The sequence below is a fragment of the Drosophila serrata genome, unplaced genomic scaffold, assembly GCF_035046125.1.
Source record: "Drosophila serrata isolate PLE 108 unplaced genomic scaffold, ASM3504612v1 contig_350, whole genome shotgun sequence".
Classification (NCBI taxonomy): domain Eukaryota; kingdom Metazoa; phylum Arthropoda; class Insecta; order Diptera; family Drosophilidae; genus Drosophila; species Drosophila serrata.
In genome coordinates, this window is record NW_028257248.1 from 21122 (window position 1) to 46682 (window position 25561).

At 45.6% G+C, this 25561-nt stretch overlaps 1 long non-coding RNA gene across 1 annotated transcript; it reads right to left on the reverse strand.

Moving 5' to 3' along the window:
* Positions 1 to 623: 623 nt before the first annotated feature.
* Positions 624 to 23035, reverse strand: LOC147642799 (uncharacterized). Its single transcript, XR_015272941.1, has 4 exons — positions 22345 to 23035; positions 17106 to 18214; positions 900 to 1752; positions 624 to 835 (listed from the first exon to the last, which is right to left on the reverse strand). It is a non-coding gene; the product is annotated as an uncharacterized LOC147642799 (long non-coding RNA).
* Between the last annotated feature and the right edge of the window lie 2526 nt (positions 23036 to 25561).

Consider the following 25561-nt stretch of genomic DNA (forward strand, 5'->3'; position numbering starts at 1 on the left):
CGCCGTGTCCTTTATGCCTTCCAGTGACTCGCAGTAGTTTTGCCAGGACTCTTTCTTGGCCTTGTATACTGCCTTCTTGTAAATTGTTTGTGCCTCTTTGTATGTTCCCCAATCCCGGGTTGCATAGCTGTGGTTAAAGGACTTTCTCGCGCCCTTCCTGAGCTCGCTTAATTCCTTTGTCCAACACGGTGGGTTTTGCTTCTTCGAGAATGTTAGCTTACAAGTCTCTTTGAAGGCGTTGTTCAGAATATTCGTTAGGTCATCAACCTCCTTGTCGAGTGCCTTTGCAGTGGGTATTGTCTTGATCCTCCTGCCGTTTACTTTAGATCGGACAATTTCGCTGAAACTGTTTCAATCCGTCTTACGGGGGTTTCTCCTTGGCACCTGTTTCTTAACTGGTGCCGTTATTTCAAAGAAAATGTATCTATGGTCTGAGAAGGAGTGTTCTGTTGATACCCTTTAGTTCTTGACTCTGTAATTATTATGCTCTACATGTAATGTGAGGTCTAACACCTCTTCCCAACCTTGAAAATTTTCCGTGCTCGGAAAGATAAAGGTCGGGGTATTACCCTTATTGCATATCGTTACATTTCTACATATAATATTGTCAAAGAGTGACTCACCTCTTTCGTTAGTCTCCGAACGACCCCAGAGCGTGTGCCTCGCGTTCGCATCACACCCGAGCACCAGGGTCGTCTTCGTCGCTTCCGCCCAATGCAGCAGCTTGACTACCGGCTCAGGCGGGGCCGGCTCGTCATGGGCCATGTACGCAGATGATAGGGTGACTCCGCTCCCATCCGCCGCCACGAATCTGGCCACTGCTAGGTCAGGTGTGCTGAGATTGGGACAGAGAAAAGCGTTAAAATGATTCTTGATTACAATGCAAGCCCTCGACCTACCATTCGAGTTTGTGCACAGTAGTGTGTATCCTTGGATTCTCAGTCCAGCGACTTGCCCGTCCCTGGTCCAAGGCTCCTGTATCAGACCGATGTCGATATCCCTCTCCCTTAGAAGGATCGTGAGATTAGCTGAAGCGTGCGAGCTGCGCTTCAGGTTAATCTGCACGATTCTCGACATCGATGTTGGTGGGGGTGGCGTCAGGAGATTTGTCGTCGATGACCATATCGTCCAACAATTTGATGGTGTCATCGATCTCCTCCAGAATCTCGTCCGGCTCGGCAAAGAAGACCATTATCTTGGCCTTCCTGATGCTGCACCGGACCTTGTGGTCATTGGCCCCCAGTTGAGGCAGGCAGAAGAAAAGGCTGGCTCGCATTCATTTCCTGCTCTGCTCTGAGGATGGTCCAGTCCTCTGAATGGATGTCTGGGTTCTGGGCCCTCAGACAGGCAATCACCCTGGCATGGTCGGTTTGCCCCTTTGGTAATCAGATGCGAGCTCTGGGTCTCCGTGGGATCTCCCTGCCGTAGACTATCCTAATCTTAAGGCCAGCCCATATGTCGCTGATCTTAGCCACACACTCCGCCAGGAAGCTTCGGGAGACCTGTCGTCACACCTGATGACCCGGTGCCCTCTGACCATGTCTGAGGAGTCGAAGGAGGGGATGGGACCGGTCGGCATGCTAACCAACCTGTCGGTTACCCTGTCGGCGAACTTGGCCTCGATCTCCTCCCGCTTCTCCGACAGCAGGCGACCGTCCTCATGTAGCTCGTCCACCAGTGCCATCGGCAATCTCTGGCCACCTCGCTAAATTTCTTTGCCTTGGTGACAAAGTTCGTCGCTCGCGGCTTACCCTGTGGGTCCATTTTATTATTATCCTTATTATTATTATTATTATTATTATTAATAATATTATTTCTATTATTATTATTATTGTTATACTTGTAATTATTATTATTATTATTATTATTATTATTATTATTATTACAGTCGAATCCCGATAATTCGTACCCCGCTAAATCGAAAATCGCGATAATTCGTAAAAAATTCTGTCCCCTTGAAAAAAACTCGTTAATTCGTAAAAATTCCATACATTTTGGTCCCCTCGTTAATTCGTAGTATTTGGCGCAACGCAAAGAATATTGAACCTCTTATAAATCGTAATTTTGTTTCGAAACGTCTTATAAATCGTAATGCGATGCGAAATATTTTGTTAGATTTTGCAGGCATCAGAACGGAGAAGAAATTTTATAGAATTTACAAACCAGAGCATTAATTCCTCAACTTAAACATTATTTTTCGACTCATGATGTGCCAAATAGTGTGTTTGACAACCTAATAGGTTTAGAAAACGCAATGGAAAAAATAAAAGAAAAAACACGAAGCAATCAAAAATTACCACTTATTTTAAAGCTTGAATTTTCGTTTTTAATAATTTAATTTTTCTGCTTAATTTTGTTTGTTAATTTTTTGTTTAATTTTCCTTTAATTTGAAAAACGTAAAAATGAATGTACATATTTATTATGTTTGTTTAATTTTAATAAAGCTAAATACATATGTAAACATGATGTGAAATGTAAAAACCCCGTTTATTCGACTCTTTCATTTTTGAGCCCCTTTAAATAGAAATCTCGATAAATCGAATTCCCGTCTAATTCGTAAAAAAAGTGATCCCCTTGCCATTTCGAATTATCGGGACTCGACTGTATTATTATTATTATTATTATTATTAGTATTATAATTATTATTATTAATGCATATTATTATTATTACTATTATTATTATAATTATTAATATTAATGAAGCGACCATAACCATATAACGTTTAACATAGCAGAAAACGAAGTGACTACAGTGAGACCAACGAGAAAAGGATGGAACGTTAACCGACTAGACAAGGCAAGGCTGATACAAGAAATTTACGCAAGGCAGAACCGACAGAGCGGTGGTAACGCAGTTAGCAACAACCTGGCAATCATAAAACAGGCCTGCAACGCTGCTATGCCAAAAAAGGGCAATCCTCGAAGACAAGGACAAGAAGCGTATTGGTGGACAGAAGAGATAAAAGCTCTTAGAGAAGCGTGTATTAAAAACAGACGCCGCCTCACGAGGGCTAGAGGAAGGGGGATTCTTACAGAACTTAATGACGAATTTAAGAAATCCAAGAAGGACTTAAATGCTGCCATCCGGAAGAGCAAAACGGAAAAATGGCAACGCCTTTGCAATGACGTCAACTCTGACCCATGGGGGCTAGGGTATAAAATCGTGATGAAGAAGCTGAGAACAAGAAGCACAACACCAGAACTGGAGGAAGAACAAATGGACCATATAGTCAAAACGTTATTCCCCACTCATACAAACAGTAAAGCGAGAACTTCTCCACCAATAGCAGAACAGATTAAACTCTTCACAGTGGACGAGCTACTGAAAGCGGCAAAAACCTTAAAAGGGAAGAAGGCTCCAGGGCCCGACAACATCCCAGCAGAGGTTCTCAAAGTGATCGCGGAGAGCAGACCCCAAATCCTGCTGGATATGTATAACGATTGCATTACCAGCGGGAAATTCCCCGACATCTGGAAGAGGCAACGATTAGTTCTCATAAGTAAGGGCAAAGGAGATCCCCTAACCCCATCAGCTTATCGACCACTATGTATGCTTGACACTACCGGGAAGCTACTAGAGAAAATGATTAAGCCACGCCTATCAGCAGCGATCGAAAGAGGTGGGGGTCTTTTACCGACGCAGTATGGCTTTAGGCCAGGCAGGTCGACCATTGGAGCAATCCAAGAAGTCTTCAACCAAGCGCTCAGCAGCCAACAAGGCAACCATTTCTCGAGGCCGGTAGTTCTCCTAGCAACACTGGATGTTAAAAACGCATTCGCCTTCCTGATGCCGTACCGGACCTTGGGTCCTTCGCTCTCTTAGGCGCGCTTTCGCTCACTTCCTGTGAGCGAATTCGCTTTGCCTTCGAGGGCTAGAGCGCCGCCGGGTTTGCCGCTTTATACTGCTCATATTCCGCGATCTCCGCAAGGAATTTGGCCTTGTCCTCGGCATCCCGAGGGTCAGTTTTGCCCTCAGCCTCATTCTTGGCTATCTTGCCGAGAACGAAGCGGGCTCTGTTGACCCTCGCTCGTCTCTGATGGTGAGACATTTTCGCTATCTCTGAGGTGGTGCTCAGCTAAGCCCCACCTGTGTGTTTCGATTGGGGAGTGCTACACGCTCTCCCCTCGGATTGCGACTCTTCTCCGTCGGTCTCCGATGCAATGTGACCAGCGACCAGTCTCGGCCTCTGCAACTCCTTCTCGTCCTTCGTTGACATTGTTTGGGGTTTATCCTCTCCCAGGAGTTCCGAAGCTCGGTTTTTGGAATTCATTTCAATACATGAACGCCCGCTTTGCTCGACCTGGCAAGCGCAGCGGGCCAGAGGGGGTTTGGGGCTTTGAAGAAGGTCGACCGCAGCTTTGCCCCAAAACTGCGGCAAGGCCACTTACGACCCACGGTTGCCTGGCCCTGGGAAGGCTCCGTGCAGACACAGCTGGCTTTACCCCTCAGCTGCGAACCTGAAAGACAGTGTGCACGGGTCGCATCACACACCTGACTTGAGGGGAGGCTGATTAAAGACTTGCCTAAGTCCGCCCGACAACAATTGGTCAGCATCCCCGGTCGAGCCTCGACTAGGGACCTGCTTCCAGCCGCCCTCGCTTGGAGAGTATAGTCGCACTACCGATGGTGTACTATCGGCTGACGGCCACTACCAGCGTACTGTCAGATTGTTTGCCTGCATGTGTACAAACTGGGTAAAAGTAAATGTTTTTATTTTGAGAAGACTATCTACGTTAAAGATTAGTATCTATACATCATTATAATTTGAACATAAGCATCTAAAAGGCGTTTGAAATTCAGAGGAGCTTCTACAGTTGAGCAACACTAATGGTATATATAATCTATTATTTCTCCTTTTTCGTGGAAATAGAGCTGACTTAAGAAGTCAGCACATTTCACATCACAATGGATGAGGTTAAAGATAAAGGTTATGCCTATTATAGTTCTACGGTTGACTAAGGATGGTAAGTAATTTAGAAGGAGTCTATTAAAGTAGGAAGGTAATCTTTGGGTTGCATCCCAATTTAAATACGTCGAACTTATGGGTCGTTAAATTCCGTCGACCACCGTTTAATGAATCCAAGCAAGCCCCTGGCTTTATTCACTATTAACGAAATATGATCGATAAAGTCAAGTTTAGAATCCAAGCGGACGCCCAAATCATCAACTAAATTAATTCCTTCAAAAGAGCTTGTATTGCACGTAAAGCTTGACGTCATCAGCGAATATACGTTCTATGGAGTTTGTCAAGACATTGGGCAGGTCATTTATAAATAATGTAAACAATAAGGGACCCAAATTGAGTCCTGCCCTTTTGAGTCCTGCCATTCAGATAACTTGAGATCCAATTAGGAAGATCATCCGGAAATGAATGAATGTAATGAAAGTACTTAATGGGATCCGCCTACATGCTACCAACTCATTTAATAGCAATGGGCTATTAAATTGGCCAGCCAGCGCCAAGAAAATATCATATCATATATATCGAAACCACCCTTGTTTTTTTTTACTAACATCTTCCACTGTCCGAGCAGTAACACCAATGCACTTGACATGCGATGTTGTCGCACAGCCAGCAGCTGATCTCCATTTATGGCCTTGTTAAAGGCTTTTGCGAAACAGACAATCTTGAAGGACATTATTACACTACTTTTTACGTACCAGGATAGAGAGCGAGAGAGAAAGAGAGACAGAGAAAAATCTATATAGAGATAAGAATTGCAGCGGGACAGTAAGAGCGAGAGAGAGAGCTACATTGTAAGCGTTTTTATATATGTTAAAGTCAAGCATTCGATCGGTAGTTGCAGCTCCGACCAGAGAACAAACGAAAATAAAATACAGCCTATAATCTAATTATTCGTGCGTTCGTAGTTATTGCCCAAGGGTGGCAAATTGGTTGTCTTCCCCATAAACATTTTGGTGACCCCGACGTGATTCTTTGGATCGGAGCCTGCAACCCGGTGTTCGTTTTTTTAGTATCGTCGAAACAAATCGCGTTTCTTCGCTGTCGCTTACTGGCATTCGGTCATAAGCACACAAGCAAATTCACACACATAATGTGTATGTGTACATGTACATGACAAGCTGAGTGCAGGTCGCTGATTTTCGGTTACATCGCGCTGTTAATCAAAAGCTGTGTTGTGCCAAACATTGTATTCAAAGGTGGCTCGCGCTTAAGCGTCATAAATAGCGCCTATTGAACATATATATACCTATGCATATATAGCATAGACGCGCGTGTGCCAAACCTCCGCTGTTGCGAGGCTGACAATTACAACAACATTGTCGAGGTTCCGTTTCATCTCGGTGACGCTGATTAACCTCTAAATTTGTGCGGTGAAAACTAAACGGGTTCCTATATACCGAAGCGGTCAGACATTTTCCCTTTATTAATTCTTTTCGCGTGAGAAAATAAAGATGTCTAACACGGAAAACTCGGTTTAGCATCAAAATGAGCCGCCAAGTGACGTGGACTTCTACCGAGCCAAGGCCCAATCCCTTTTGCGGCAATTGAGCTCGATGAATTATTATATAAACCCGGAGACTGTAGATCAGTTTGATGAAGCTGATTTACTGGAGTGGATTAATTCATTAAATCTGGCCTTTGATTCCGCACAGACTTCGCTGGAAAAATTTGACTTTTCGGAGATAGCAAGCGACCATCAGATTGAATTCTCCACGTCGTTCATGGATGTGAAGGCGAAGATAAATCGAGGTTTAGCGGCGCTTCGCAAATCTCAATTGCCGGCTGCAACCGCTGCAAATTCAACATCCATAGACAATTTTAATCATCCGGATCTTTCTTTCCGATCTAAGAAGCCTCGGTTGCCAATTTTGGAGAAAGCTCGGTTCCATGGATCCTATTCTGATTGGCCGGATTTTATTACGACTTTCAGCATGGTCATCGGAAATGATGAAGAGCTTAGTGATATTGAAAAATTACAATATCGCTTGAGCCCTCGAATGCCAATAATATTAAGGCTTTGGATTTACTTACAAATCGATTCGATAATAAAGTTTTACATTTTCAGGCACACGTACAGGCCATATTTGGGTTAAAAGGTGTCGAGAAGGGATCAGCCAAGAGTCTTCGGGAGTTAAGCGATTGCATGAATTCTCATCTGTGGCCAATCCTGGCCAATTCGCAACAAATCTTGGACGGATTGCTGATTCACATCGTCGCACGAAAGCTCGATCAGAGGACTCGGGAAAAATGGGAAGAGGATTTGTCCATCAACAACATAGCTACATAGTCCTGCATAGGTATAGCCTTATTGCTTCAGTTGGTAGCTCAAATCTTCCGCTATGTACGTTTTGTGATGCGAGGGATCATTATTTGCCAAAATGCTCTCGATTTTTAAATTTGAGTCCGCATGTTCGATTTAGACAAGCAAAGAAGTTGCACCTGTGCCTCAACTGTTTGCCCAAGGGGCATAGTTTGCAGAAATGCAAGTCAACGCACTGCAAATATTGTCAATTGAAGCACCACTCATTGTTGCATTTTAATCAGGACCCATCTGTACCATCCACCGCCTCATCTCTATCATCCGATCCATTTCCCAACTCTCAGCCATCACCATCATTTTCATCAGCATTAGCACCATCACATTCATCATCGCATTCATCATCCCAACCTAATCACCGTTCATCAAACCCTCCACCAAAACCCACAAATATTCTGCCCATTGATTACGTGTTGCTTCCAAACGCTATTATCTATGTGAGGAATAAGGCTGGAGAATTTATGCCTTGCCGAGCAATCTTAGACTCGGTGTCCCAGCTAAATTTTATTACTTCTCGCCTACCAAACCAGCTAAATTGGAATCATCGAAAGTCTCATACACTAGTCTCTGGGATTGGTGAATCTTCTCTGAATTGTGATAGGACATTGTAGCGCAATCCCGGGATGCAAGCTATCGTGCTACATTCTCCGCGGTTGTAACGAACAGTATCACTGATTATCAGCTTCATTTCAACATAAATGCCACATCATGGAAAATTCCGCATAATATTTCGCTTGCTGATCCTTATTTTAATCTGTCGGAACGAATAGATCTTCTAATTGGTGCTGGACTCTTCTTTGAAATAATGGCTACGGGACAAATTCATTTGGGTAGCGCGTTGCCAACTCTTCAGAACACCAAACTTGGTTGGATCGTGTCTGGAGGGCTGCCGAATGCGTCAAATCCTCAGTCTGTATTGGCTGCCGTCGTCAAGGATCCTACTAATAATTCTGATGATGGCACACTTGCTGCCGTAGCAAATCCAGCTGCCTTCTTGACTATATATTCGCATGCAGGATCACAAGCGTTGCTGACCCCATTTCGGAAAAGTTGTTGGCCAATTGGAGGCCACAAAATCGCCAAGCTAGCCGTTCTGGCCCACGATGCCTATGAAGTTGAATGTTCGGAGCAGACCGCTAGCGCCTAATCATGCGCGCATGGGTGTATGGCTGCACCTGCTGCGCTCTTATCTTTTCTCTTTTCTTCTATACTTCTCTCTCTCTTCTTCTTCTGTCGCCCTATCTTTATGTTAAGCTACATTTTAAGCATCATATATGATAAAGTCAAGCATTCGATCTGTAGTTGCAGCTCCTACCAGAGAAGTGAAACGAAAATATACACAGGATTTAATCAATCTATTCGTGCGATCGCAGTTATTGCTTAACGGTGGCAAATTCGTTGCCTTCCCCACAAACAATAATAATAATAAAATTAATAATAAAAATAATAATAATAATAATAATAATAATAATAATAATAATAATAATAATAATAATAATAATAATAATAATAATAATAATAATAATAATAATAATAATAATAATAATAATAATAATAATAATAATAATAATAATAATTTTTTTTTTTTTTTTTTTTTTTTTTTTTTTTTGGGTTGAGGAGGGGGAATGCCTAACGCATCTTCCCTATTGCCGTCGCAAAAAAAAGGTATGTGGGGCTCGCACCCACTAAACCCCCCCCTCGCATTTGGCCGTGTTCCCACCTCGGAAAAGCTTTCGCATTACTTCAAGGTGGCGCCAATTCAGCGCAATGCGCTCTCATCTTCTTTCTGCGTCCAGATTACCCAGTTAATTCATCCAGATCTTGCTTCTTAGATCTGAGAATGTTCTGCACGAATCCTGCGATGTGTTTCCACGTGTCTTCGCTGCCTATCATCTTCGTGACCATATTTTCTGAGTTTATTGCCCCAACAGCTTGTTCCAGGCAGTTCCGCGCAGGTCCGAATTTCTTACAGTGGAAAATGGTGTGTTCAGCACTGTCCATCTCCGCATCTCCATATACGCATCTGCCGTTGGTTCTTTTCCCTATAGAGTGCAGAAAGGCGGCAAAGTAGCCATGGCCTGTCAGCATCTGCGTGACGTAGTAATCCACATCTCCGTGTTTCCTTCCGTACCAAGCTACCAGGTTTGGTAACAGTCTAGCTGTCCATCTTCCCCTTGCTTCGGCTGCCCATCTTTCCTGCCATTGTTGGAGAATTACTTCTCTGGTCCGCTCAATAAAGCCTCTTGTCGTCTCTCCTTCCTGTCTCCTCATATATATTTGTTTTCGCGCTTTGGCCAATAGGTCGATTGGTATGGCGCCTGCAATTACTAGTACAGCAGGGCCGGATACCGTTCGATATGCACTCGCTATTCGTAGAGCCATGGTTCTTTGTACCTCAAGTAGAGGTTTTGACCTGCAGGTTGCCTCAAGGGTGCCTGCCCAGACCTCACACCCGTACAGCATGATTGCGTGATTTATCTCCATTAAGAGTTTCCGCCTTGATTGTAAGGGGCCGCCCACGTTTGCCATGAGTCTGCTAAGCGCCTTTGTAGTCTCGGTCGCCCGCTTCTTCGTCTCTTGTATGTGTGCATTGAATGTCAATTTTGAGTCCAGTCTAACTCCTAGGTACTTTATAACCTTCTGCGTCCTTATTAAAGTCTCTCCAACTCTCATGTCTATTTCTAGAGGGATCCTTTTTCTGCTGACTAAAAGTAGCTCTGTTTTTTCGTCCGCCAGCTTCAGGTCGTGTGAGTTCAGCCAGCTTTTTACGCGTGTCATTACTTGCGTCAACATACGTTGTGCGTACTCGGTATTTCGAGCTGTAATGACTGCGACTATGTCGTCCGCGTACCCCACAATAGTCGTGCCCTCAGGGATGTCTAGGTGAAAAATTTCATCGTAGCTGATGTTCCAAAGCTCCGGTCCAAGTATTGATCCTTGTGCCGCTCCTGAAGTTATCTCTATACATTTCTCTCCTGCTTTTGTTTGGTACAGTAGTCGTCGGTTCTCAAGATAGCTCTGTATTATCCGCATCAGGTATCCTGAGATTTGGAATCGTCTTTTCAAGGCATCAATTATGTTGTCCCATTTAACGCTGTTGAATGCGTTTTTAACATCCAGTGTTGCTAGGAGAACTACCGGCCTCGAGAAATGGTTGCCTTGTTGGCTGCTGAGCGCTTGGTTGACGACTTCTTGGATTGCTCCAATGGTCGACCTGCCTGGCCTAAAGCCATACTGCATCGGTGAAAGACCCCCACCTCTTTCGATCGCTGCTGATAGGCGTGGCTTAATCATTTTCTCTAGTAGCTTCCCGGTAGTGTCAAGCATACATAGTGGTCGATAAGCTGATGGGGTTAGGGGATCTCCTTTGCCCTTACTTATGAGAACTAATCGTTGCCTCTTCCAGATGTCGGGGAATTTCCCGCTGGTAATGCAATCGTTATACATATCCAGCAGGATTTGGGGTCTGCTCTCCGCGATCACTTTGAGGACCTCTGCTGGGATGTTGTCGGGCCCTGGAGCCTTCTTCCCTTTTAAGGTTTTTGCCGCTTTCAGTAGCTCGTCCACTGTGAAGAGTTCAATCTGTTCTGCTATTGGTGGAGAAGTTCTCGCTTTACTGTTTGTATGAGTGGGGAATAACGTTTTGACTATATGGTCCATTTGTTCTTCCTCCAGTTCTGGTGTTGTGCTTCTTGTTCTCAGCTTCTTCATCACGATTTTATACCCTAGCCCCCATGGGTCAGAGTTGACATCGTTGCAAAGGCGTTGCCATTTTTCCGTTTTGCTCTTCCGGATGGCAGCATTTAAGTCCTTCTTGGATTTCTTAAATTCGTCATTAAGTTCTGTAAGAATCCCCCTTCCTCTAGCCCTCGTGAGGCGGCGTCTGTTTTTAATACACGCTTCTCTAAGAGCTTTTATCTCTTCTGTCCACCAATACGCTTCTTGTCCTTGTCTTCGAGGATTGCCCTTTTTTGGCATAGCAGCGTTGCAGGCCTGTTTTATGATTGCCAGGTTGTTGCTAACTGCGTTACCACCGCTCTGTCGGTTCTGCCTTGCGTCAATTTCTTGTATCAGCCTTGCCTTGTCTAGTCGGTTAACGTTCCATCCTTTTCTCGTTGGTCTCACTGTAGTCACTTCGTTTTCTGCTATGTTAAACGTTATATAGTTATGGTCGCTTCCGTTGTAGGTGTCGAGGATTTTCCAATCGGAGATCTTGTGCGCACAGTTTTCTGTCACTAGGGTTATGTCGGGGATTGTGCCCTCGTTCCCCACTCGATGGAATGTCGGTATTGCTCCTACATTTGCTGATAACATTCCGATACTTGCTGCCATATTTAGGACTCTACGGCCTCGAGAGTCAGTTGATGCCATGCCCCATTCTTGAGCCCTTGAGTTAAAGTCTCCTGCTATTATAAGGTTTCCTCCTATTCGCCTGGCGTTGTCTTCAATACATTCAAGTTTCGTCTGGAAAGTCTGAATGTCGTCACTTGGGGTCAAATAGCAGCTGAATATTGTCCAGTTTCTTATTTGTGTTAGGACATGGCATCTTCCTATTTTGTCGCCCCTGTGTGAAAGAGTGGTAAGGTCGGGGATCCAGATCGCCGCCGTCTTTGTGTCGTCTTCTAGCCAGACGCCTTCGTCCCGTTTCTTATATTGTTCGCTTATGATAACAACGTCAATTTTGTTTTCCAGCACAATTTGGTGCAGCAGGTCATTTGCCGTTCTGCTTCTATGCATATTTGCTTGCAGAACCTTCATGGCTTTCCTTTCCTGGCCACACTGGGGCAATGCGCCGTCCCAGGGAGGTGTCCGACGTCGCTCCTGTTCTCTGATGTACAGATACAGCATCTCGGAGCTTTAGTGCAGGTCTTCATTTTATGACCACTTTCACCACATCTAATGCAGAGGTCTCTCCTATCCGGTCCTTTGCAATCCTTTTGCAAATGTCCCACCCCGAAACATTTGAAGCATCTCTTTATATCGAGACAACGCTTAACGCGGCATCGGGTCCATCCTATTTTTATTCGTTTTTCCGTCAGTATCTTCAGAGCGTCTTCCGTTGGTAACGTAACAAACGCTCTCCTTTGTTCTGAGCTGTTTACTCCTGTCAAGTGGATTATGATTTCCTGGTGCGTGTCGCCTATACCTTCTCTGATTGCTGAAATTATTTCATCTTCTTGTGTGATGCTGTCGATGTCTCTGATTTCCAGTTTGACCAATTGCCTCATGGTCTTCACTGTTCCGCACTCTTTAAGAGTATCCTTAATGTTTTCACATAACTTGACCGTTTCACTTCCTTTTGCAAGTTCCAGGAGCATATCACCTGCCTTCGTTTTTCTGACCGACAGTATATTGCTATCGGATTCCTCTGGTTTAAGGTTTTTTCGCAGGTTGCGCAGCACCTCGGCATAGCTTTTTCCCTCTGCCGGTCTGACTAAGACGGCTGCTGGGCGAGTTCGCATTCTTTTGCTAGTCTTTCCTTTTGTTCCCTCAGCTTCACTTTGTCTGACATGTCCTTCTTTAGTTTTGCTTTCTTTTTTCCCCTTCTTATATGTGACCGTCTGAAAACCATCGTTTTCCTGTTTATTTTTTACCTTCTTACTCCTCTCCTGCGCCGCCGGGCTAGTGGCCGTCCTCTTCTGAAGTGTCGAAGTGGGGGTTTCGCTCACTGTATTGCCAAGTGCGTATTCATTGGTTTTTCTCTTTTCCTTTGACCGCTCCCTTTCGAGATCGGTAGTTTTCCATGACATCAAAGAGCTCACTGAGTTCTGAGGTGCCATCCTTTACGTCCATGCTGATATTCCTTTGCTTTTGCATTGCGATCTTCATTTTCTTGAGAATTGCCTTGCACTCTGATAAGGCCTTCTCTTCTAGTGCCTGCATCTTGTATATCAGCTCCTGTCGCGGGGAGCTTATCTTTGTAGTCTGTGTAAGCAGTGGGGTCTGTTGCGTTGGTAGGGGGGTTGATCCGTATTCATTCTCTGGGTTGTCCTTGTCAGCGAGATTTGGATTTGGATGGGTTATCATCCCCACGGTGTTGTCCGGTGATCTTGTCATCAAGCTGCTCCTCCTGAATGCGTCTCCTTCATTGTCCATTTTTCGTTGTGCGCTAGTCATCTTGTTTAAGTGGGTCCAAACTCTAAGCCGCTATCTCCCCGCATATGTGCAGTTGTCCAAAATGTCCCCATGGGTCCCTATGCAAGCAGTGAGGTTCATGCGAGGGTTGACACAGAGCTTCATGGGCATCTGTGTTCAGAGCCAGGACAGACTCTAAGCAGGAATGCATTCAACTGCACCTGCACCACCGAGCCATCGGTGTGTGGTTCGAACGTACTAAGAGACTTGCCAAGTTTTAATTGGACGGAGGCGAAGGAGGCATTTTCCTGAAAGCCGTTTCTGCGAGATGTCACTCTTGCTTACTAAGGTAACAGAATGCCGCATTCGTCAGCCCACAATCGTCGAATTCAAACAGTTTTATCGAAGAATTGGTCCTTGAGGAATCCATGGTCGTGCCGTGACTAGGGATCGCGGGTGTGTCAGGCCCGTCACCCCGGTTGGGGTGCCCTTGCGGGACATAATAAAATAATAATAATAATAATAATAATAATAATAATAATAATAATAATATCAATAATGGTAGGTAGGTTACAGTAGTGAGGCCCATTGCTGGGGCCTCCAATAAGAGCTTAGCTCCTTTTTGTTTCACTCCCTCTGTTTTTTGTTGTTATTCACTATCAGTACCATCCAGAGTCAGCAAGGAAACCTAGGATTGCTGAAACTTTCAGCTTTCCTATGTTTCTCAGTGACTCCATCTGATAGGCACCGAAGTGGCGAAATCTGATGTTGTTTTAGAGCAGGGCAGAAGCAGAGCAGATGTTCCGGTGTCTCTTGCTCTGTAGGTTGCTTTCAGCTTCTACAGATTGCGTTGTATGATTGCGTGGTGAGTGCCGTGAACCTGCTGATATCCCGCTTGCTGTTGGATAGCAGTTCCTTGGTTCGTTTCTTGTCGTACCTCAGCCAACATTCCCTTGACCTTCTGTGATCGGTCTTATATTGCTATTCTTTATTAGCTATTTGCTTAAAGTGGTCATGGATCCTTGTCTGCATCGCGTTTAGGGAGATCGGTAATTCAAAGTCAGAACTTAGCCCTGCCATGTCTGCACGGGATAGTTCGTCTGCCTTCTCATTTCCTGGGATCTCGTTGTGTTCCGGTACCCATGTTACTTGTACCTTATTTTTGTCGGCAAGTCAATTCAGTGCCTTCTTGCATTCTGCCACTAGTCGTGAGTTCGTTTTCACGGCAGATAGGGATTTTATAGCCGCTTGGCTATCCGAGTAGATTCGAACTCTTTTGCCCCTGAGGTCCTGCCTTAAGGAAAGTTCGACTGCTTCCCTTATGGCTATTAACTCAGCCTGAAAGACCGTCGCTGAGTTAGAGAGATTGAAAGCCTTTTCAATTCCCAATTTTCAGCGAAGATCCCAGATCCCCAGCTCATTTTTGAGCCATCGGTGTAGACGGACACCTCGTTCTCCACTACTACTCTGCCCCTACTCCAGTCATCCCTTGATGGATATGATGTCGAGACTGTGTTCCCGAATTTCATTTCCGCGATCATGTAGTCGGTCTTAACGTCTGTGTTAATGCCGCTGTTTGCAAGGATCTTGCCGTGCCCGGCGCCGTAGTCCCTCCAGCAATTGCTCGCCTTCAGTCTTACTGCGCTCTGTGCTGCAGTGTCCTTCACGAACAGCTCTATTGGCATTATATCCAGGATAGCGTTAAGAGCAGCCGCGGGGCATGAGCGCATTGCACCCACTGCCCCCGCACTCGCTGCCCGTTGCATCCGTGTCAGCTTCGATCTGTTGTAAGCCCTAGTTAGTGCCGGCCACCATACTAGGGCTCCGTATGTTAGAATTGGCCGTACCACTGCAGTGTAGAGCCATAGAATTATCTTTGGGTGCAGTCCCCATTTGTTCCCAAACATTTTCCTGCAGGAGTAGAATGCAATGCTTGCTTTCCTTACCCTTTCTGCAATGTTATCTTTCCATGAGAGCTTTTTATCCAGAATAACTCCTAGACACTTCGCTCGCTCCGATAGTTTTAGCTCCACGCCGCTAATACTGGGCATGTTGAAGGGTGGTATCTAAGTTCTTCGTGTGAAGAGCATAAGTTCCGTTTTAATGGGGTTGATACCTAGTCCGCAGGTTTCTGCCCATTTGCTTAAACGACCTAGTGCACCCGTCATTATTTCGCTAATAACGTCAGGGTATGGTCCTGATACTAGCAGTACTACGTCGTCCGCGTATGCAACTGCTTTGACTCTACCCGTATTGACATCTGTCAATATGGCGTTCATATTTGTGAGCCAGAGTAGGGGCGATAGTACCCCGCCCTGAGGTGTGCCTCTCTTCACAGTCCGCGTGAGGTGAGTGCCACTCAGTTCGGCTGTGATCGTCCTGCTCTTTAGCATGACTCCGATCCGACTCTGATGCCTCTCTCAATACCTAGCAAGTTGAGGGAGCCCAGTATAGAGTCGGGGTTCACGTTATTGAACGCGCCCTCGATGTCTAGGAAGGCTGCCATCGTGTATTGTTTGTGTTGTAATGTCTTCTCGACATGATGTACAACTACGTGTAGCGCTGTTTCCGTAGATTTTCCTCTGCGATACGCGTGCTGCGCATCCGAGAGTTGATGCCCTTCTAGAGACTCTCGGATGTGGACGTCTCTCTAGTGTCTTCAGGGTGAAGGAGGTGAGACTTATCGGTCTATAATCCTTTGCTAGGATGTGCCCCCTTCTGCCCGGTTTCGGTATAAAAATGACTTTAGTCTCTCTCCACAGCAGTGGGACGTGCGTCAGTCTTAAACAAGCTTCGTAAATGGCTTTTAGCCATTTGCAAATACTATCCTTAGGTGATTGTAGCATTGCCGGTATTAAGCCGTCTGGACCCGGGCTTTTATACTTATCGAAAGAATCTATTGCCCACTGAATTCGCTCAGTGGTAATGATGTCTTTCGTAGGTGTATCCATTTGAGAGCTCGTTCCCTCCTCGGGTTCCGAGCTCACTCTTAGGCTTCCTGGGAAGTGGGTGTCAACTACTAGCTCTAGTGACTCCTCAATTGTCGTCGAAGCAGAGCCGTCTGCCCTGTTGATCAGGGTAGGGCTTATGTGCCCTTTGGCGAGAATTTAGCTTATTCTCGCCGTGTCGTTTATGCCTTCTAATGCTTCGCAGTAGTTTTGCCAGGACTCTTTCTTGGCCTTGCATACTGCCTTTTTGTAAATTTTTTGTGCTTCTTTGTATGTTCCCCAATCCCGGGTTACATAGCTGTTGTTGAAGGACTTTCTCGCGCTCTTTCTGAGCTCGCTTAGTTCCTTTGTCCACCACGGTGGGTATTGCTTCTTCGAGAATGTTAGCTTACAAGTCTCTTTGAAGGCGTTATTCAGAATATTTGTTAGGTCTTCCACCTCCTTGTCGAGTGCCTTTGCAGTGGATATAGTCTTGATCCTCCTGCCGTTTACTTTAGATCGGACAATTTCGCTGAAATTGTTCCAATCCGTCTTACGGGGGTTTCTCCTTGGCACCTGTTTCTTAACTGGTGTCGTTATTTAAAAAAAAAAAATGTATCTATGGTCTGAGAAGGAGTGTTCTGTTGATACCCTCCAGTTCTCGGCCCTGTAATTATTATTCTCTACATGTAATGTGAGGTCTAACACCTCTTCCCAACCTTGAAAATTTTCCGTGCTCGGAAAGATAAAGGTCGGGGTATTACCCTTATTGCATATCGTTACATTTCTACATATAATATTGTCAAAGAGTGACTCACCTCCTTCGTTAGTCTCCGAACTACCCCAGAGCGTGTGCCTCGCGTTCGCATCACACCCGAGCACCAGGGTCGTCTTCGTCGCTTCCGCCCATTGCAGCAGCTTGACTACCGGCTCAGGCGGGGCCGGCTCGTCATGGGCCATGTACGCAGATGATAGTGTGTGAAAGAGTGTTAGGGTCGGGGATCCAAATTGCCGCCGTCTTTGTGTCGTCTTCTAGCCAAACACCTTCGTCCCGTTTAACCACGTCAATTTGGTCTTCCAGCAAAATTTGGTGCAGCAGGTCATTTGTCGTTCTGCTTCTATTCATATTTGCTTGAAGAATCTTCATAGCTTTCCTTTCCTGGCCATACTGGGGCAGTGCGCCGTCCCAGGGAGGTGTCCAACGTCTTCAGCGCGTCTCCCGTGGGTATTGTAACAAACGCTCGTCTTTGTTCTGAGCTGTTTACTTCTGTCAAATGGATTATGATTTCCTGGCGCGTGTCGCCTATACCTTCTCTGAGATTATTTCACCTTCTTGTGTGATGCTGTCGATATCCCTAATTTCCAGTTTGACCAATTGCCTCATAGTCTTTTTTTCTTTTGACCTCACCTTTTCTGCGGATTTCCAGCTAGATCGGTAGTTTCCATGACATCAAAGAGCTCAATGAGTTCTAAGGTGCCATCCTTTACGTCCATGCTGATGTTCCTTTGCTTTTGCATTGCGATCTTCATTTTCATGGGAATTGCCTTGCACTCTGATAAGGCCTTCTCTTCTAGTGCCTGTATCTTGTATATCAGCTTCTGTCAAGGGGAGCTTATCTTCGCAGTCTGTGTAAGCAGTGGGGTCTGTTGCGTTGGTAGGGGGGTTGATCCGTATTCAGTCTCTGAGTTGTCCTTGTCCGCGAGGTTAAGATTTGGATGGGTTATCATCCCCTCGGCGTTGTTCGGTGATCTTGTCATCAAGCAGCTCCTCCTGTATGCGTCCTCTTCATTGTCCATTTTTCGTTGTGCGCTAGTCATCTTGTTTAAGTGGGTCCAAACTTTAAGCCGCTATCTCCTCGCATATGTCCAAAGTGTCCCCATGGGTCCTTATGCAAGCAGTGATGTTCATGCGAGGGTTGACACAGAGCTTCATGGGCATAATAAGAATAAGAATAAGAATAATTATAATAATAATGTTAATAATAATAATAATAATAATAATAATAATAAAAATAATAATAATAAAAATAATAATAATAATAATAATAATAATAATATTTTTTTTTTTTTTGGTTTGAGGAGGGGGAATGCCTAACGCATCTTCCCTATTGCCGTCGCAAAAAAAGGTATGTGGGGCTCGCACCCACTAAACCCCCCCCCCCTCGCATTTGGCCGTGTTCCCACCTCGGAACAGCTTTCGCATTACTTCAAGGTGGCGCCAATTTAGCGCAATGCGCTCTCATCTTCTTTCTTCTTCTTTCTGCGTCCAGATTACCCAGTTAATTCGTCCAGATCTTGCTTCTTAGATCTGAGAATGTTCTGCACGAATCCTGCGATGTGTTTTCACGTGTCTTCGCTGCCTATCATCTTCGTGACAATATTTTCTGGGTTTATTGCCCCAACAGCTTGTTCCAGGCAGTTCCGCGCAGGTCCGAATTTCTTACAGTGGAAAATGGTGTGTTCAGCACTGTCCATCTCCGCATCTCCATATACGCATCTAGCGTTGGTTCTTTTCCTTATAGAGTGCAGAAAGGCGGCAAAGTAGCCATGGCCTGTCAGCATCTGTGTGACGTAGTAATCCACATCTCCGTGTTTCCTTCCGCACCAAGCTATCAGGTTTGGTAACAGTCTAGCTGTCCATCTTCCCCTTGCTTCGGCTGCCCATCTTTCCTGCCATTGTTGGAGAAGTAATCTCTGTTACGCTCAATAAAGCCTCTTGTCGTCTCTCCTTCCTGTCTCCTCGCATATATTTGTTTTCGCGCTTTGGCCAATAGGTCGATTGGTATGGCGCCTGCAATTACTAGGACAGCAGGGCCGGTTTCCGTTCGATATGCACTCGCGATTCGTAGAGCCATGGTTCTTTGTACCTCCAGTAGAGGTTTTGACCTGCAGTTTGTCTCAAGGGTGCCTCCCAGACCTCACACCCGTACAGCATGATAGCGTGATTTATCTCCATTAAGAGTTTCCGCCTTGATTGTAAGGGGCCACCCACGTTTGCCATGAGTCTGCTAAGCGCCTTTGTAGTCTCGGTCGCCCGCTTCTTCGTCTCTTGTTTATGTGCATTGAATGTCAATTTTGAGTCCAGTCTAACTCCTAGGTACTTTATAACCTTCTGCGTCCTTATTAAAGTCTCTCCAACTCTCATGTCTATTTCTAGAGGGATCCTTTTTCTGCTGACTAAAAGTAGCTCTGTTTTTTCGTCCGCCAGTTTCAGGTCGTGTGAGTTCAGCCAGCTTTTTACGCGTGTCATTACTTGCGTCAACATACGTTGTGCGTACTCGGTATTTCGAGCTGTAATGACTGCGACTATGTCGTCCGCGTACCTCACAATAGTCGTGCCCTCAGGGATGTCTAGGTGAAAAATTTCATCGTAGCTGATGTTCCAAAGCTCCGGTCCAAGTATTGATCCTTGTGCCGCTCCTGAAGTTATCTCTATACATTTCTCTCCTGCTTTTGTTTGGTACAGTAGTCGTCGGTTCTCAAGATAGCTCTGTATTATCCGCATCAGGTATCCTGAGATTTGGAATCGTCTTTTCAAGGCATCAATTATGTTGTCCCATTTAACGCTCTTGAATGCGTTTTTAACATCCAGTGTTGCTAGGAGAACTACCGGCCTCGAGAAATGGTTGCCTTGTTGGCTGCTGAGCGCTTGGTTGACGACTTCTTGGATTGCTCCAATGGTCGACCTGCCTGGCCTAAAGCCATACTGCATCGGTGAAAGACCCCCACCTCTTTCGATCGCTGCTGATAGGCGTGGCTTAATCATTTTCTCTAGTAGCTTCCCGGTAGTGTCAAGCATACATAGTGGTCGATAAGCTGATGGGGTTAGGGGATTTCCTTTGCCCTTACTTATGAGAACTAATCGTTGCCTCTTCCAGATGTCGGGGAATTTCCTGCTGGTAATGCAATCGTTATACATATCCAGCAGGATTTGGGGTCTGCTCTCCGCGATCACTTTGAGCACCTCTGCTGGGATGTTGTCGGGCCCTGGAGCCTTCTTCCCTTTTAAGGTTTTTGCCACTTTCAGTAGCTCGTCCACTGTGAAGAGTTCGATCTGCTCTGCTATTGGTGGAGAAGTTCTCGGTTTACTGTTTGTATGAGTGGGGAATAATGTTTTGACTATATGGTCCATTTGTTCTTCATCTAGTTCTGGTGTTGTGCTTCTTGTTCTCAGCTTCTTCATCACGATTTTATACCCTAGCCCCCATGGGTCAGAATTGACGTCGTTGCAGAGGCGTTGCCAGTTTTCCGTTTTGCTCTTCCGGATGGCAGCATTTAAGTCTTCTTGGATTTCTTAAATTCGTCATTAAGTTCTGTGAGAATCCCCCTTCCTCTAGCCCTCGTGAGGCGGCGTCTGTTTTTAATACACGCTTCTCTAAGAGCTTTTATCTCTTCTGTCCACCAATACGCTTCTTGTCCTTGTCTTCGAGGATTGCCCTTTTTTGGCATTGCAGCGTTGCAGGCCTGTTTGCCAGGTTGTTGCTAACTGCGTTACCGCCGCTCTGTCGGTTCTGCCTTGCGTCAATTTCTTGTATCAGCCTTGCCTTGTCTAGTCGGTTAACGTTCCATCCTTTTCTCGTTGCTCTCACTGTAGTCACTTCGTTTTCTGCTATGTTAAACGTTATATAGTTATGGTCGCTTCCGTTGTAGGTGTCGAGGATTTTCCAATCGGAGATCTTGTGCGCACAGTTTTCTGTCTCTAGGGTTATGTCGGGGATTTTACCCTCGTTCCCCACTCGATGGAATGTCGGTATTGCTCCTACATTTGCTGATAGCATTCCGATACTTGCTGCCATATTTAGGACTCTACGGCCTCGAGAGTCAGTTGATGCCATGCCCCATTCTTGAGCCCTTGAGTAAAAGTCTCCTGCTATTATAAGGTTTCCTCCTATTCGCCTGGCGTTGTCTTCAATACATTCAAGTTTCGTCTGGAAAGTCTGAATGTCGTCACTTGGGGTCAAATAGCAGCTGAATATTGTCGTTTCTTATTTGTGTTAGGACATGGCATCTTCCTTTTTTGTCGCCCCTGTGTGAAAGAGTGGTAAGGTCGGGGATCCAGATCGCCGCCGTCTTTGTGTCGCCTTCTAGCCAGACGCCTTCGTCCCGTTTCTTATATTGTTCGCTTATGATAACAACGTCAATTTTGTTTTCCAGCACAATTTGGTGCAGCAGGTCATTTGCCGTTCTGCTTCTATGCATATTTGCTTGCAGAACCTTCATGGCTTTCCTTTCCTGGCCACACTGGGGCAATGCGCCGTCCCAGGGAGGTGTCCGACGTCGCTCCTGTTCTCTGATGTACAGATACAGCATCTCGGAGCTTTAGTGCAGGTCTTCATTTTATGACCACTTTCACCACATCTAATGCAGAGGTCTCTCCTATCCGGTCCTTTGCAATCCTTTTGCAAATGTCCCACCCCGAAACATTTGAAGCATCTCTTTATATCGAGACAACGCTTAACGCGGCATGGGGTCCATCCTATTTTTATTCGTTTTTCCGTCAGTATCTTCAGAGCGTCTTCCGTTGGTAACGTAACAAACGCTCTCCTTTGTTCTGAGCTGTTTACTCCTGTCAAGTGGATTATGATTTCCTGGTGCGTGTCGCCTATACCTTCTCTGATTGCTGAAATTATTTCGTCTTCTTGTGTGATGCTGTCGATGTCTCTGATTTCCAGTTTGACCAATTGCCTCATGGTCTTCACTGTTCCGCACTCTTTAAGAGTATCCTTAATGTTTTCACATAACTTGACCGTTTCACTTCCTTTTGCAAGTTCCAGGAGCATATCACCTGCCTTCGTTTTTCTGACCGACAGTATATTGCTATCGGATTCCTCTGGTTTAAGGTTTTTTTCGCAGGTTGCGCAGCACCTCGGCATAGCTTTTTCCCTCTGCCGGTCTGACTAAGACGGCTGCTGGGCGAGTTCGCATTCTTTTGCTAGTCTTTCCTTTTGTTCCCTCAGCTTCACTTTGTCTGACATGTCCTTCTTTAGTTTTGCTTTCTTTTTTCCCCTTCTTATATGTGACCGTCTGAAAACCATCGTTTTCCTGTTTATTTTTTACCTTCTTACTCCTCTCCTGCGCCGCCGGGCTAGTGGCCGTCCTCTTCTGAAGTGTCGAAGTGGGGGTTTCGCTCACTGTATTGCCAGGTGCGTATTTATTGGCTTTTCTCTTTTCGTTTGACCGCTCCCTTTCTGCGGTTTTCCAGCTAGATCGTCCATGCTGATATTCCTTTGCTTTTGCATTGCTATCTTCATTTTCTTGAGAATTGCCTTGCACTCTGATAAGGCCTTCTCTTCTAGTGCCTGCATCTTGTATATCAGCTCCTGTCGCGGGGAGCTTATCTTTGTAGTCTGTGTAAGCAGTGGGGTCTGTTGCGTTGGTAGGGGGGTTGATCCGTATTCATTCTCTGGGTTGTCCTTGTCAGCGAGATTTGGATTTGGATGGGTTATCATCCCCACGGTGTTGTCCGGTGATCTTGTCATCAAGCTGCTCCTCCTGAATGCGTCTCCTTCATTGTCCATTTTTCGTTGTGCGCTAGTCATCTTGTTTAAGTGGGTCCAAACTCTAAGCCGCTATCTCCCCGCATATGTGCAGTATTCCAAAATGTCCCCATGGGTCCCTATGCAAGCAGTGAGGTTCATGCGAGGGTTGACACAGAGCATCATGGGCCTTGAGGAATCCATGGTCGTGCCGTGACTAGGGATCGCGGGTGTGTCAGGCCCGTCACCCCGGTTGGGGTGCCCTTGCGGGGCAATAATAATAATAATAATAATAATAATAATAATAATAATAATAATAATAATAATAATAATAATAATAATAATAATAATAATAATAATAATTTTTTTTTTTTTTTTTTTTTTTTTTGGGTTGAGGAGGGGGAATGCCTAACGCATCTTCCCTATTGCCGTCGCAAAAAAAAGGTATGTGGGGCTCGCACCCACTAAACCCCCCCCTCGCATTTGGCCGTGTTCCCACCTCGGAACAGCTTTCGCATTACTTCAAGGTGGCGCCAATTCAGCGCAATGCGCTCTCATCTTCTTTCTGCGTCCAGATTACCCAGTTAATTCATCCAGATCTTGCTTCTTAGATTTGAGAATGTTCTGCACGAATCCTGCGATGTGTTTCCACGTGTCTTCGCTGCCTATCATCTTCGTGACCATATTTTCTGGGTTTATTGCCCCAACAGCTTGTTCCAGGCAGTTCCGCGCAGGTCCGAATTTCTTACAGTGGAAAATGGTGTGTTCAGCACTGTCCATCTCCGCATCTCCATATACGCATCTGCCGTTGGTTCTTTTCCCTATAGAGTGCAGAAAGGCGGCAAAGTAGCCATGGCCTGTCAGCATCTGCGTGACGTAGTAATCCACATCTCCGTGTTTCCTTCCGTACCAAGCTACCAGGTTTGGTAACAGTCTAGCTGTCCATCTTCCCCTTGCTTCGGCTGCCCATCTTTCCTGCCATTGTTGGAGAATTACTTCTCTGGTCCGCTCAATAAAGCCTCTTGTCGTCTCTCCTTCCTGTCTCCTCATATATATTTGTTTTCGCGCTTTGGCCAATAGGTCGATTGGTATGGCGCCTGCAATTACTAGTACAGCAGGGCCGGATACCGTTCGATATGCACTCGCTATTCGTAGAGCCATGGTTCTTTGTACCTCAAGTAGAGGTTTTGACCTGCAGGTTGCCTCAAGGGTGCCTGCCCAGACCTCACACCCGTACAGCATGATTGCGTGATTTATCTCCATTAAGAGTTTCCGCCTTGATTGTAAGGGGCCGCCCACGTTTGCCATGAGTCTGCTAAGCGCCTTTGTAGTCTCGGTCGCCCGCTTCTTCGTCTCTTGTATGTGTGCATTGAATGTCAATTTTGAGTCCAGTCTAACTCCTAGGTACTTTATAACCTTCTGCGTCCTTATTAAAGTCTCTCCAACTCTCATGTCTATTTCTAGAGGGATCCTTTTTCTGCTGACTAAAAGTAGCTCTGTTTTTTCGTCCGCCAGCTTCAGGTCGTGTGAGTTCAGCCAGCTTTTTACGCGTGTCATTACTTGCGTCAACATACGTTGTGCGTACTCGGTATTTCGAGCTGTAATGACTGCGACTATGTCGTCCGCGTACCCCACAATAGTCGTGCCCTCAGGGATGTCTAGGTGAAAAATTTCATCGTAGCTGATGTTCCAAAGCTCCGGTCCAAGTATTGATCCTTGTGCCGCTCCTGAAGTTATCTCTATACATTTCTCTCCTGCTTTTGTTTGGTACAGTAGTCGTCGGTTCTCAAGATAGCTCTGTATTATCCGCATCAGGTATCCTGAGATTTGGAATCGTCTTTTCAAGGCATCAATTATGTTGTCCCATTTAACGCTGTTGAATGCGTTTTTAACATCCAGTGTTGCTAGGAGAACTACCGGCCTCGAGAAATGGTTGCCTTGTTGGCTGCTGAGCGCTTGGTTGACGACTTCTTGGATTGCTCCAATGGTCGACCTGCCTGGCCTAAAGCCATACTGCATCGGTGAAAGACCCCCACCTCTTTCGATCGCTGCTGATAGGCGTGGCTTAATCATTTTCTCTAGTAGCTTCCCGGTAGTGTCAAGCATACATAGTGGTCGATAAGCTGATGGGGTTAGGGGATCTCCTTTGCCCTTACTTATGAGAACTAATCGTTGCCTCTTCCAGATGTCGGGGAATTTCCCGCTGGTAATGCAATCGTTATACATATCCAGCAGGATTTGGGGTCTGCTCTCCGCAATCACTTTGAGGACCTCTGCTGGGATGTTGTCGGGCCCTGGAGCCTTCTTCCCTTTTAAGGTTTTTGCCGCTTTCAGTAGCTCGTCCACTGTGAAGAGTTCAATCTGTTCTGCTATTGGTGGAGAAGTTCTCGCTTTACTGTTTGTATGAGTGGGGAATAACGTTTTGACTATATGGTCCATTTGTTCTTCCTCCAGTTCTGGTGTTGTGCTTCTTGTTCTCAGCTTCTTCATCACGATTTTATACCCTAGCCCCCATGGGTCAGAGTTGACATCGTTGCAAAGGCGTTGCCATTTTTCCGTTTTGCTCTTCCGGATGGCAGCATTTAAGTCCTTCTTGGATTTCTTAAATTCGTCATTAAGTTCTGTAAGAATCCCCCTTCCTCTAGCCCTCGTGAGGCGGCGTCTGTTTTTAATACACGCTTCTCTAAGAGCTTTTATCTCTTCTGTCCACCAATACGCTTCTTGTCCTTGTCTTCGAGGATTGCCCTTTTTTGGCATAGCAGCGTTGCAGGCCTGTTTTATGATTGCCAGGTTGTTGC